We start from the raw sequence: 14,203 nt of genomic DNA, 5'->3' as shown, positions 1-14,203 counted from the left end.
TGAAATACACATGTAGATTTGTCAGAGTGAAACTGGAGAACACCAAACACACACAGAAATTTTGTTTTCTACGAGAAAGTGATTTATTTCTACAGGATATGTAACAGTGTATATAGGACTCACATTTTTTTCTTAACATATAGGACTAAGAAGATTCAAATATTTTTAAAGCTGTCAGTGAAGGGGAAAAACTAGATTACAACATATTCAAAAGGTAAAAGCTAGATTAACAGGTTACTTTCAAAAGCAACAGTTGGGAGCCAGAAGACAAAATTTTAGCATGTGTTGAGCAAAAATAACCACTGACCTGGAATTCTGTAGCCAGTGATAGTGTCTTTCAAGAACAAAGTAAAATTAAGGCTCTCAGGTAAAAAGGAAGAAGAAAATTGCCAGAAGTGCCTCACTAAAGGCAATGCCAAAGTTTGGACTAAAGGGAAAAGGAAAATGATTCCAGGATGAGAAGCTAAAGTATAAAAGCAAACAAAGAACAGGAGAACTGGGAACTATGTAGAAAAGACTAAGTAAGCATTAACTGCTTTAAGCACTCCTAATAATGTTATGTGGAATTAAAAGAAAAGATAGAATCTAAAATATGAAAACATCAACACATAAGTCAGGGGTTAAATGGATTTAAAGTGTTATAAGTCCTTTTTATAGTTTAGGAGAAAGATAAGGGTATTGATTTGTATTAGCTATTGATAAGTTTTGAATACATGTGTTGTAATTTCTAGGTGAACTATTAAAATAATAGAAATAGAAAATATATCTTTCAAATTGAGGAAGTCATTCTGAATTGTCAAAAATATTTCATTAATATAAAAACAGCAAGAAAGGAGAGTAAAAGAAACATAGGCAAGGTGAGGCATGTAGAAAGCACAAAATAATGTAGAAAAAATAAATGCAAATATACCAGGAATTACATTAAAAACAAGTGGATTAAATATTCCTGTTTAAAAGACTCCAGATTGTCGAACTGGGGGTGGAGGATCTTTTTCCAGGGAAATTCACCCTCTTAGCTATTGGCTGGAGGCCTAAGTTCCTCACCCCATGAGCCTCTCCATTGGCTAATTGAGTGTCCTTAAGACATGGCTTCCCTCAGAGCAAGAGATCAAGAGAAAAGAATGAGGAAGTCGCAGTGCCTTTTATAGATGTTGACATTTCCTCTCTGGGTCTCAGTTTTCTCACCTGCATAGCAGATACGTTGGACAGATTATTAATGGCAAATGGGCTTCATCTTGCCAAAGAAATGCATTGGTGCAGCGAGAAAGGTTCTTAGGCTGAACCTAAAGTCAGGGCTATAAAGTGCAGCTATTGATTAGCGGGGAAGCAGGAGCCTGGCAGCTTACTTCCCATGTGTATTTTACCTAGACTGAAGGAAGGATCATGAAACCCAGGGGAAAGCATCTCAGTTTCCCTCCTTGACTAGATAGAATTATTTTGTCAACCCAAGCTCCTTACCTTATCAGTGACAAAAGCAGCCACTCTCCTAACACAGAGGCCTTGTCGTCCCAAGCCCTCATGTTTGGCATCACTTAATTAAGAAGCATTGGCCAGGGCTCTGGGGATAAACCTGGGTTCAGATCTTGTTTGTCACTTCACATCTGTGTGACCTCCAGCAATGTACTCATCTTTAAGCCTCAGCTTTCTCAGCCATAAAATGGAGATTTCTCCAATTGAATGAAACATGGCAACTAGCCAACCAGTGCATCAAGAGTCATTGGCTCACGCACCATGAGCCCGTCCTTGAGCTAGTGGTGTTTTGGAGGATAGAAAGAAATGGACTAGAGTCCCTGCCCTTGAGGAACTTGCTGTCTATTTGAGGAGACAAGCTACATGACACTATTAGAGAACATTTCAAGCAAGTACAAGTAACAAGCACAGTGCCTAATGATCTGAGGTGACTGGATATGCTCTAGGGGCTCTGAAAGTGGGGTCCCCAGATCAGCATCACCTGGGAACCGGTGAGATATGCAAATTTTCAGCCCCCACACAAGACCTCTGAATCTACCACTCTAGGACCGTGTCCTAACATGCCCTCTCAGAGACTCTGATGCGTGCTCAGGTTTGGGAAGCACTACTTTGGGAATTCAGGACACAGAGGGACCAGGAGAAGCCTACTGGAGGATCTGGAATTTGATTCATAAAGAATGGCTAGTTGGATGGACAGAAGAAAGAGCAAAGGCAATTTCAGGGAAAGGCAACAGCCTGAGCAGGGGCAAGGAGGCGGGACAACTCGGCGTGCGCCGACACAGCAAGGGAACCAGCTGGATGGAACAGAGCACAAATGTCAGGAAAAGCAGCAGCTCACACTGAATAGGGAGGCCCTCAAATGCCCAGTAAGGAGCTTGGCCTTGGCAGGGCAGGCCACGAGGAGTCTGTGCAGGTTTTTCAGGAGGAGAGTGACAACAATCTAATACCTTTTCGAGAGCCGGCAGCCACAGTCCTTTCCCAGGTCTCACTGCATTCCTAACTCAGACAAATGCCTCTATTCACTGGCATCCTCCCAAGAGATCCCAGTCACGAGGCAAGGAGACTGCCAGTCAGGGAGGTAGGGAGGAGGGCTAAACCGACCTGTCTCCCGCAGAGGGCCTCTGAAGCCCCAGCCCAGCACGGGCCTGAGCTGCTCCAGCAACCACGGGCCGTGAGCAGGTATTGAATTATGAATGGATGTTGCCCAGAAATAATTGCAAACATTATTGTCCCCCACACATGTGTGTCCTCCACAGGGCTACAGCAATAGATTTTGTTGCTTTAACACTCCAGGGTCATTATAAATTAGAGCTAACACATTAACAGTGGGTCAGGGGACATGGGGAGAGGGAATCCCGTTCGCAAGCTCTAAAAGGGACAGATCCCTCAACGGCACACGTTGGTTACTGTCAACTGTTCCTTTCTTTTGATCTATTCTACCCATCCCTATTAAATAACTAATTATTTAACATCTTTTAAAGCTTTGTTATATATTAGAACAGGCAGGACACAAATGAGTGCTTTTAATAATATAAAAGCCCATTAGCTTCATTTACTGTTAATGTTAAAATAAACATGAGGCAATTTAGATATACTATTCCAATTTCACGGAAACTTTGATGTTTTTCTTCTCTAGTCACATAATTAAGGGAAAAACTACTAATGATATTAAGTTTGTACAGTGTTAATGACAGAAACAGGCACAAGCTGAAATTGCAGCCATTAATATGAAAAAATAAAATATTTAACAGGGGAGATAGATGAGTGCAATTTTAATAAACCAAAATGAAGAAAATTAATTTTAGAGAGTTCCACAGTCTTTCACATGCTACCATTACACCAGCTGTCTAATACATTATATTTGTGGTCTGGATTATTTATTGATGGTCCGGAGGAATGCCCTGGTTTTTGCACATTGTTTTGTGGATGGTGAAGATTTTGCCTTTATTTATTTAATTCTCTTCCTATTTCCTTCACTCTACCACCAGTCCCCAAACTGCAATGGCTTTCTTACAGTGTGTGCTTTGACAGAGGGCCCTTGCCAACAACACATAGGTGAGACGCAAGGGGTGGGGCACAGTAACCTCCTGAGGGGGCCCAACAGGGACCACTGGCCACCAGGGGCTGGGTGGTCACAGGGGCTGAAATGTTGGGGTTGCCTCAGAGGTGACAGTGGCTCCCCTGAGTCTGAATGGGGACAGCCACTGCTTTGTCTTCAGCTTGTCTTTATGGATCATCAAGGAGTCTCTTGGGAGGCAGGGTCCTGTTCTCCAGCTTGCCACGTGTTATGTGTTAACAGTGTTTGCCGAAAATGTATGTCCACTCAGGACCTCAGAACGTGATCTTATTTGGACACAAGGTCTTTGCAGGTACAATGCAGGTAAGAACTGAGATGTGATCATACTGGATAAAGGTGGGCCCTAAGTCCAATGAGAGTGTCCTCATCAGAGACAGAAAAGACACCCAGAGACACAGAGAGAAGGTGGAGGCAGAGATTGAACTGATGCTGCTACAAGCCAAGGAAGTTTCCTGAGGCCACCAGACGCTGGCACAGGCAAGGAAACATTCTTCCCTAGAGCCTTCAGAGGGAGCACGGCCCTACTGACACCTTGATGCCAGACTTCTGACCTCCAGAACTGTGAGAGAGTACATTTGTGTTGTTTTAAGCCATCAAGTTACAGCAGCCACAGGAAAAGAATGTCTGCTGCAGAGTAGCCCCACAGAAATGAGATTCCCTGGCCGTCTCATGAAGGCCATGGAAGGGCTCAAGCAGCAGGCAGAGGGACAAGACTGTTGAAAAAGGAGAGAATGCAGAAGCAGAACTAGAGCCAGCTGCAAGAAAAGGAAGTCCAGCTGGCAGCAGGACATGGCACCCGTAGCACGCATAGCATGAGGCTACAAAGCCGTAGCAACAGGAAATTATTCAGGCAATCCAAAGACATCACGAACAACCAACCCAGAGAAACAGGGAGGAGCTGTGGGGCCTGACAGTAGGTACTAAGCAGGTTATCGAGCTGGTGGCTTGAGCCCAGGGAGGTAAGGTGCAGAGCCTGGCTCTCTCTGTGAGGCACAGAGTATAGCTGGGTTTTTTTGGGTGGAGCATTCAAAGCCCATTTGTCAGAAAAGCAGCATGCAAGTTGATGGCCAGTAACAGTAGCTGAAAGAATGTTTATTGTGTGTGAAGCAGGCCTAGCATCAGCACAACCCAGTGAGACAACTGGTTTTTGTTTGTTTGTTTTTCAAGACAGGGTCTCACTCTATCACCCAGGCTGGAGTGCAGTGGCATGATCTTGGCTCACTGCAGCCTCAAACTCCTGAGCTCAAGGGATTCTCCTGCCTTGGCCTCCTGAGAAGCTGGAACTACAGGCACATGCCACCATGCCCAACTAATTTTTTTATTTTTATTTTTTGTAGGGACGAGGTCTCCCTATTTTGCCCAGGGTGGTCTTGAAATCCTGGACTCAAGTGATCCTTCTGCCTCAGCCCCCCAAGGTGCTGGGATTATAGGCATGAGCCACCATGTCTGGCCCAGATAACTGGTTCTGATACCCTCATTTTGTAGATGAGGAAACGGAGAATAGGAGAGGTGAAAACTGGCTTGAATTAGCATGCTGAGGGAGGGAGCAGATACTTATGCCCAGGAATCCGAGCCAGGGTCCCAGTCCCTCAAGACCACACTAGCTGTGAGGGGGGCTTCAGTTCACTCTGATTAATGTTGACCAATGTAGCAGCCCTGTGCAAGGCACTGTGGGGGTCAAGAGCTGAATAAGACAAGGCTGTGTCAGTACAGAGGCTGGTTCATAACAGAAAAGCAGACCAGGAACAAGCAGCTCACACAGGGAGATATCTACTTTCTCCCATGCCAAGAAACCAAAGTCAGGCAGCTCCATGCATTTTTAGTTCAATGCTTAGTGATGACTTCCATGATTCAGGTGCTCTCCATCTGTGTCGGTTACCAGGCTGTTATCTCAGTTCCAAACTCACCCTTCTACACTGCTTTGTGACACAAGGACCGGGACTCCACAAACCACATTTCTGCTTTGACAACTGCTCCATGTTAAACCCTGGCAATACGGGGAGCTGGATCCCTCCAGCAGGGCTGGAGGAGGGAGAGGGACTTCCTGTGCCTTCCCAAGGGTTTTACTCTTCCTGTCAGCATTGCTCTAGCAATGCCTCTTCACCTCGGCAGAGGCAGTTCCTCCTGATAGAAGGCGAATCTAATTTGCTGCTTTTTCAACACACAGCCTCATTGCACACTGCCTCAGAGTCTGGGTCTGCCTTGCTGGACTCATCCTCTAAGCTCAGGGACACCCACACCAACCATGCGGCACCTCCTTCTCAGAGGTCTCCTTCTCTAAGTAAGTGTTAGTGACTCCCACCCCTTTCCTGTTTCTCCCAGCTCTACAAGTAGCATCTGCTTCTTGCAGTTGCTAACTCCCTTTTCACCCATCCAGTTACCCAGTTGACATGCTTTGTCCCTAGTTAACGTGATTCATAATAAATTCTCCTTGTTAACATAACTGGTATGGCTTCTGACCCCTGCCTGGTTCTGCCCTCCCCAATATGCTGGTGACATCACACCTCATGGTCACACGGTGGCTGCAGCAATCCCAATGGACAAACGTTGAACAGGTCCAGAGGCAGAAAATTACCTCTTTCCTCTTGCCCCATGTCTTTTTAAGCACAAAAGAAACACTCCTTGCAAGTTCTCCTAGCAAATTTCCCCTCTCATTTCACCAGCCAGAATCAGATCTCACGCCCTCTCCTCAGTCAATCCCTATCAAGGGGAATGAGAAACTGTGATCAGCTTAGATGAATCAGGATCCATCTCTCTGGGGCTGGGGCTGTGGTCACTCCCATGGCCAGGCAGAAGGGGACCAGCTGAACGAAAGTCAGGCTTTGCAAGACAGGAAGAAAGATCGAGGATGGGGACGGGTCTTATCTGCTGTGACTGCTCCACCATCCCGCCCTCTAGCGGGAGACGTCAGCACCTACAGATCCTGGTGTTAGGTGCTAGGATGGGCCAGGCGCAGAGGATGGGGCGTGATCTCTGCAGGAGATCCAGGGAGGTCTCACAGAGCAGGTGGGGTGTGAACTGACACTCCAAGCCTGGGTGGACTTTCTCAGGCAACAGGTGAGGTAAGACTTTCCAGATAAAAGATAAGGCCTGTGTGAAGTCACAGGTAGGTGGTGAGAATGTGACACAACTGGGAACAGAAAGTGGTTGAGAGTGATTTGAGCACGGTGGGACACAGGGGATGTGGCCTTTCAGGTCAGCAGGGATGGAACAAGGAAGGCCCGGTAGGGCATGTGGAGGCCTCGGTGGGTGGCTACAGTGCCTGCTTCAGGTCTGTAGAGGATGGAGCCAGGGCTGCAGGTCTGGAAGAAGGGCCTATGGGAGGTGAGCACCTTGGGGGCAGAGAACATAAGGTCCCCACAGCCCCCATCTCTGATCCTATCCCTTCTTTCCTCCTTCCCTCCCCTTCTCTTCACAAAGGCATTGCCGTTGTTGATATCACCGAACAGAAACCAAAGACGTAGGAAGTATAGGCTCTGCCCACAAGGAGCTTAACGCCTTTTTTCCCCTTCATTTTTTTATTATGGTAAAAAAATATATATGACACTTCATCATAATCATTTTTAAGTGTACGTTTCATTGATATTCAGCATATTCACGTTGTGCAACCCTCACCACCATACATCTCCAAAACGTTTTCATCATCCCAAACTGAAACTCAGTACCCATTAAGCACAAACTCCCCATCCCCTCTTCCCCATCCTCTGGCAACCACCACCATCCTACTTTTTTCTCTGTGAGTTTGACTACTTTATGGACCTAATCTGAGTGGAACCATACCGTGTTTACCCTCTTGTGTTTGGCTCATTTCACTTAGCGCAATGCCCTCAAGGTTCACCCATGTTGCAGCCTGTGTCAGAATTTCCTCCTTTTTAAGGCTGAATAATATTCCACTGTATGGATATGCCACATCTTGCTCACTAATCCATCTGTGGACACTTGAGTTGCTTCCACCTTTTGACTGTTGTGAATAATGCTGCTATGAACATGGGTGTACATATACCTGTTTGAGTCCCTGCTTTCCATTCTTTTGTGTACATACTAAGAAGTGGAATTGCTGGATTGTATGGAAATTCCATGTTTAATTTCTTGAGGAACCAACATCCTGTTCTCCACAGCAGCCACATCATTTCACAAGGGTTCCAATTTCTCCACATCCTCACCAACATTTATCTTCCGTTATTTTGACAATAGCCATCCTGATAGGTGTGCGCGGTACAGCCTAGCTTTTGAGCCAAGGCAAACCCATGGGCAAATGAACCAATAGTAAAGCAGTTGAAATATCAGCAACCATGACGGGGAGACAAGGACTGAGCAGATAATGGAAAAGAGGCGTGTGAGAGGGGTGAAGGATGCCTCAGATCCTGGAGGACATGGTATCCCATGGCAACCTTGGGGGAAAGCCCAGCTTTGGTCACTGCCTGGTAGAAGGGGACATGTGGCCAAGAAAGGGGAGGGCAGGTCATGGGTGTTGTGTGCCGGTGGGGAAGGCCATGAATTCACAGATGGAGCCTGGCCCCAGGGCTTGTCAAAACAGAACAATATTCCCAACCAACTCTTGCCCAACCTGCAGACCCTCTCCAAGGTCTTACTTTCCAGGGCCTCTTCCACATCCTTCCTTCTCTCTCTTCCTCAGTTACAGTCCCAGGGCCTCCATCAGAGTCTGGCACACATCAGGACCTTAGTGAATCGTTATTAATGGAAGGAAGAAACGATACATGAAAGATGGTGTTAGCCCCCATTTCATAGACAGGGAAACTAAGGGTGGAGCTGATCTCACTCCACGGAATTGCTGCCCAGCCTGGGTTTTCATGATGCTCCCCAAGCTCTGAGTTCGCTGCTGGCTACAAGGGAGGAAGCATCCCCTTCAGATGTCTGCTGCACAAATGCTACTCACAGGTAGTGCCTCAAACCATTCTACTCTCCGCTCTGCCCACTCTCTCCCTGGGCCATGCCAACTGGTTGCAACCTTTCAAAGGAAACTCCCCAAGCAGAGAGGATGTTATGATTTTCCACCTACCCACCCATGACAGAATATACTTAATTACATAATTAATTAAATAATTTCAGGAATTAATTGAATAAATTCCTTTCACTTGCATGGAACCACTTGTTTTGGGGGCTCCACATATGCATGCATGTGTGAGAGTGTGAGAGAGAGCCCCCGGCAGCTCAAATGGTGGACACAGTCATCTGTTGGCTTCCTCGGCTCTGCTGGCCAGGAATCAAGCCCTCACCTGGAGAGCAGGATTCCACTGGCCTCACCCAGGCATTTAGGTTGTGATGTATAACAGAGCATGTGTGATGTCCCCAACTGCCACTGAGATGGATCCAGAGGCCAAAGGGAAATGCATGAACTACTTCAGCCATCTGGGAATCCAGCATAATGAACATCCAAAGGTGTTTTATTCCTAGCTTACTGTTGCTTGTCTTTACTTATATAACATGTAATTTTTTCTTACATTAATTCTTGGGTGGGAATGTTTCCATAATTTCAGGTCCGAGGAAAGGGCTAAGTCTCTCTGTCAGCGAAGGGCTCAAAGTTTCATAGACTTGAGCCAGGCACAGTGGCTCACACCTGTAATCCTAGCGCTTTGGGAGTCTGAGACTGGAGGATCACTTGAGCCCAGAAGTTTGAGGCTGCAATGAAGTATGATCATGCCACAGCACACCAGCCTGGGGGTAACAAAGCAAGACTCTATCACCAAAAAAAAAAAAAAGATTGGAACCATTTGGTATTTTCATGACATGTTCACTTCTGCTTATTAAACCATGTCAAGGCGGATGGACAAGGATAATTTTGAGACTTGACAATGTGGGTGGTGAGATATGAGGGGCATGGTGGCAGAAAGAGCCCTAGTTGATGAGTCCAAAGATCCAGCTTCTCTTTTCCAGCTGTTGCTAACTCTTGGTGTGACCCAGACAGAGTCACTTCACCCATTGATATGGTTTGGCTGTGTCCCCACCCAAATCTCATCTTCAATTGTAGCTCCCATAATTTGTACATGTTGTGGGAGGGACCCCATTGGAGATAATCGAATCATGGGGACAGTTTCCCCCATACTGTTCTTGTGGTAGCGAATAAGTCATATTAGATCTGCTGGTTTTATAAGGGGAAACACCTTTCACTTTGCTTTCATTTTCTCTCATCTGCCGCCATGTAAGACATGCCTTTTGTCTTCCGCCATGAATATGAGGCCTCCCCAGCCACGTGGAACTGTGAGTCTATTAAACCCCTTTTTCTTTCTAAATTACCCAGTCTCAGGTATGTCTTTATCAGCAGTGTGAAAACAGATTAATACACCCACTTTGGGTCCTGGTTTTTGTAGCAGACGTTATCAGTGCCCCATGAATATCCCCTGTGTTTCTCAACCCAGGCACTGTTGACACCAGGGGCTGGATAATCCTTTGTTGTGGCCCTTTCTTGTAAACTGGAGGATATTTAGCAGCATCTGTGGCCTCCAGATGCCAGCCAGACTCCTGTCCGTGCCATGTCCTCAACTTAGCTCCATGGCAAGGCTAAAACTACTTGAGTGCAATTGAGTGCTCTCACCCTCTCAATGCATGGCCACAGCTAAGCTCAGCAAGGGTTTGTTCACTCACCAATTGCCTGACCAGGGACAGCAAAGCAACAGGGGCAGGGAGTATCTGACCCAGTGACCCAGGGAAGCACTCAGTGGGTATAGCAAAGTGGAGATGGAAACCAACACTTACTGAGCATTAAACTTACATTAAGCACATAACATATATTATCCAACTTCATCCTCAGGATAACTTTTTGGGACCTCTGTTTATAATCTCATCAAACAGATAGGCAGTAGTGACTCAGAGATATTAAGCAACTTACCCAAGGTCACACAGATAGTAAAGCACTGAGCTGGGATTTGAACATCCATCTGTCTGGCTTCAAGATCCATGTTTGTTCAACTATGCCATCAATCGGTCTCAGAAAATCTGTACTTGTGGTTGTGTGATATAAGTCAATGTGAGGTTAAGATTTATCAAGCTCAAGATAATTTCAAAGTCATCTAATCCAGTTACTCATTTTTACTGTTAGTAAACTGAAGCCCTCAGCAGAAAAATGACTTGCCCAAGGTTGTGGCAGAGCCAAGACCAGCCCCTGGCTCTGGGTGACAGCATGGCCCAGCCCCTTTCCTCTGTACCATTCTCCAGGGACAAGAAAGCTCTTGGGCTTGGGAAATCAGGGAAGCTCATCCAGAAGGGAAGAACTCTGGCCTAGTTAGAGAAGGGAAGGGAAGTTTCCAGGACATAAACTTTGTTGGGGCACAGAGAACAATACCACAAAGCATGACTTTTTGGCATGCTGAGCACTTTGAAGTAAGAAAAATTGGAAGGCCTTAATAGCTGCTTAACTTTCTAACCGTCTCTTGTTTCTCTTCCCACAACCCCAGTGCAGAGGGAGGCTGTTTCTGAAATTTTCTTGTCTGACTAAGGAAACTTCTTTCTAAAAGAAATACAATTGTCTTAAGACCCCCTCCCCAGGAATCTCATCAAATAACCGGGAATGATTAACCACTGGAGAAGAAACTAAAAGTCATCACCACGCCCAAACAGGCTTTTTATCTATTCTTCTGAGGGCACCTCCAAAAGGCTACCTGGGAGTCTTTATCTGCATGATAAGACAATCTTTGCTCACAGTGAAGACCTGCCCTCACCTTCCTGCCACCTCCCCCAGAGCTCAGATGAACTTTGTCTCAGGCCATTGTCCTTTGGGCTCATCCATTTTCCTCTGAAAATCATTCACCATCCCTCACAATCGCCTATGTTCCCCCCATTTCTTTCTACCCTATCAAGAGGGTATTGAAGCCTCAAACATCTGGGCCTTCTTTGAATCTCACATTTTCAGGACTGTCATGTTCACATATATGTAAATACATTTTTAAGCCTTTTTCTCCTATTAATCTGTCTACTGTCGGCCATTTCAGCAAAACATCAGAGAAGACAGAAAGGAGCTTTATCTCTGCCACATGACTTCATGCCAAGTAATAAGCATAAGCTATCTCATTTAACCCTCTCACAGGCTCTTTGGATTGTCCCTATTGTACAATTGTAGGAAAAGATGTGAAGGTTTTTGAAATGGGAAAGAAGAAAGAGAGAAAGACAGAGAGAGAGAGAGAGAGAGAAGGAAGGAAGGAAGGAAAGAAAGAAGAAAGAAAGAAAGAAAGAAAGAAAGAAAGAAAGGAAAGGAAGGAAGGAAGGAAGGAGGAAGGAAGGAAGGAAAGAAAGATTACTGGATGTCATGAATAGTGGACTTTTCTGGGTTATCTGTGCCTTTTGTCTTTGAGCCATTTTACAACTCTATACATTGGAGAAAACTATGATAACACAAATGATCTTGTCCACAGAGAAGAAAATAAATGTTGTTTGTTGGAAAGCAATTGATTATCATCCTAAGGATACTGTCCAGTTTTGTAACTATTTATGGATTCATTTCAAATTTCCTATGTTTGTGTATGTGTGCTCTTTTGAATTCTCCTTTGGACTAGTTTTTAACACGTTACTGGTTCCTGCATTAATTAGTGAGTTAAATAAAATCTGTCGACACTTATTCATCTTTATATTTGTATTAAAGTGACTTCTTTACCATATTAGTCTATTCTCATGCTGCTGTAAAGGCCTGTCTGAAACAGGGTAATTTATAAAGGAAAGAAGTTTGATTGACTCACAGTTCTACATGGCTGGGGAGGCCTCAGGAAACTTACAATCATGGTGGAAGGGGAAGCAAGCACATCCTTCTTCACATGGCAGCAGCAGGGAGAAGTGCTGAGCCAAAGGGAGAAAAGTCCCTTATAAAACCGTCAGACCTCATGAGAACTAACTCATTATCATGAGAAGAGGATGGGAGAAACTGCCCCCATGATTCAATTATCTCCATGTGGTCCCTCCCACAACATGTGGGGATTATGGGAACTACAATCAAAATGAGGTTTGGGTGTGGACACAATTATCCTTTAACATAGATGTCAAAACTTAAAATTTAAGCCAGGTGCAGTGGCTCATGCCTATACTCTGAGCTACTCAAGAAGCTGAGGGAAGAGGATTCCTTGAGTTCTGGAGTTTGAAGTCAATCTGGACAACATAGCAAGACCCCATTAAAAAAAAAACCTTAATATTTAAGTACCTTGCCCAGAGTCATAGCTTGTAAAAGCTACAGACTAAGTCCAAACCTCCTGTTCTTTCTGCTATCTGCCCCCATACCTAGCTTTACAGCCTTCCTTCTTATAGCTTCTGATTTGTAAGAGTTATGGCTGTGTGGTCCTAACTCACTAATTAGTGAAGGAACCAATAAGGTGTTCAAAGCTAGTTCAAAGGAGAATTTAAAACAGTCTTGGTTTCCTCAGTTTTCAGCTGATGACTCAAAACCTAACCCTGCTTAGCTCAGTTATTCATGTAGAGTCCTGTATATGGACGTACTTTGAGAAGAGTGAAAGCCCCATGTATGAGTAAGTGTACTACGATAAGGGAGGCCCACGGGGCTGTGGACTTGGAATTAGAAGATCTGAGGGCAAATTCTGGCTCCACCACTTAGCAGCCCTGTGACCTTCAGGAAATCACTCAATCTTGTCTTGGACCCTCAGTCCCCTTTGTTGTCAAACAGGGACCCCATCTGATAGTTATGCTGCCAATATCCCAGAGATATTTTAAGGACGGAGCAAGATAATGGATGTGCAAGTGCATTATAGACTGTAGAGCGCAATAGTGAGGTTAAGCATTAGTGTGATTTTTAATGTGGTTAATGTCCTCGCTCCAACTGCTGCAGAGAGGAAGGGTGAGGAAGTTTGAATGCAGGAGCTCCTGGCCCCTCTCCCTGGGGCCTACTTCTCTTAGCAGGGCTGCTAAGAACAGGGGCTCCCACCTTGAGCTCCCTGCCCCTCACTCTCCTCTTCACAGCCCTCAGCCAAGCCAGCTGCAGTGGTCAAGTCCACCTTCATCTGGAGGTGCTTTCCCAGTGAAACCTGGGCCAGGGATACATTTTCCCAGGTCCCGCAGACACTGCTAAGCCAGTACAGATGTTCCATGAGAAGACCAATCACAAAACCCTTGCATCAGCTCATCCGTGCTTCCCAGTTACTCATGGCTGCATGATTTCCGAGCCCTGTCCACCTGGATATTTCCCTAAGATGACTTTTCCAGGTGTGAGCTCACTCAAGCCCAGCCAGCTGGGCAGGTGTGGAGTTCCTACCTAGTGCTGGTAAGAACAGTGGGAGGAGGCCTGGCCTCTCACCCTCACCCTCCATCAGGAGAGAGCATCACAGAACTTCAGGGGGAAAGACAGGCAGAGGTGATCAAGGCCAAAGGACTCCAGCTCCAGCTGCTAGGTATCAAAATTACTGCGGGAGCTTTCAAAAATTCAGATTAGGCCAGGCACGGTGACTCATGTCTGTAACCCAGCACTCTGAGAGGCCAAGGTGGACGGATCACTTGAGGTCAGGAGTTCATGATCAGCCTGGCTAACATGGTGAAACCCCGTCTCTACTAAAAATACAAAAATTAGTTAGGTGTGATGGTGCATGCCTGTAATTCCAGCTACTCGGGAGGCTGAGGCAAGAGAATCGCTTGAACCCAGGAGGTGGAGGTTGCAGTGAGCCGAGATCGCGCCATTGCACTCCAGCCTGGGCGAAAGAGTAAGACTGT

The sequence above is a fragment of the Hylobates moloch genome, unplaced genomic scaffold (assembly GCF_009828535.3).
Source record: "Hylobates moloch isolate HMO894 unplaced genomic scaffold, HMol_V3 SCAFFOLD_14, whole genome shotgun sequence".
NCBI classification, from domain to species: domain Eukaryota; kingdom Metazoa; phylum Chordata; class Mammalia; order Primates; family Hylobatidae; genus Hylobates; species Hylobates moloch.
Note: the sequence above shows the minus strand (reverse complement) of the source record.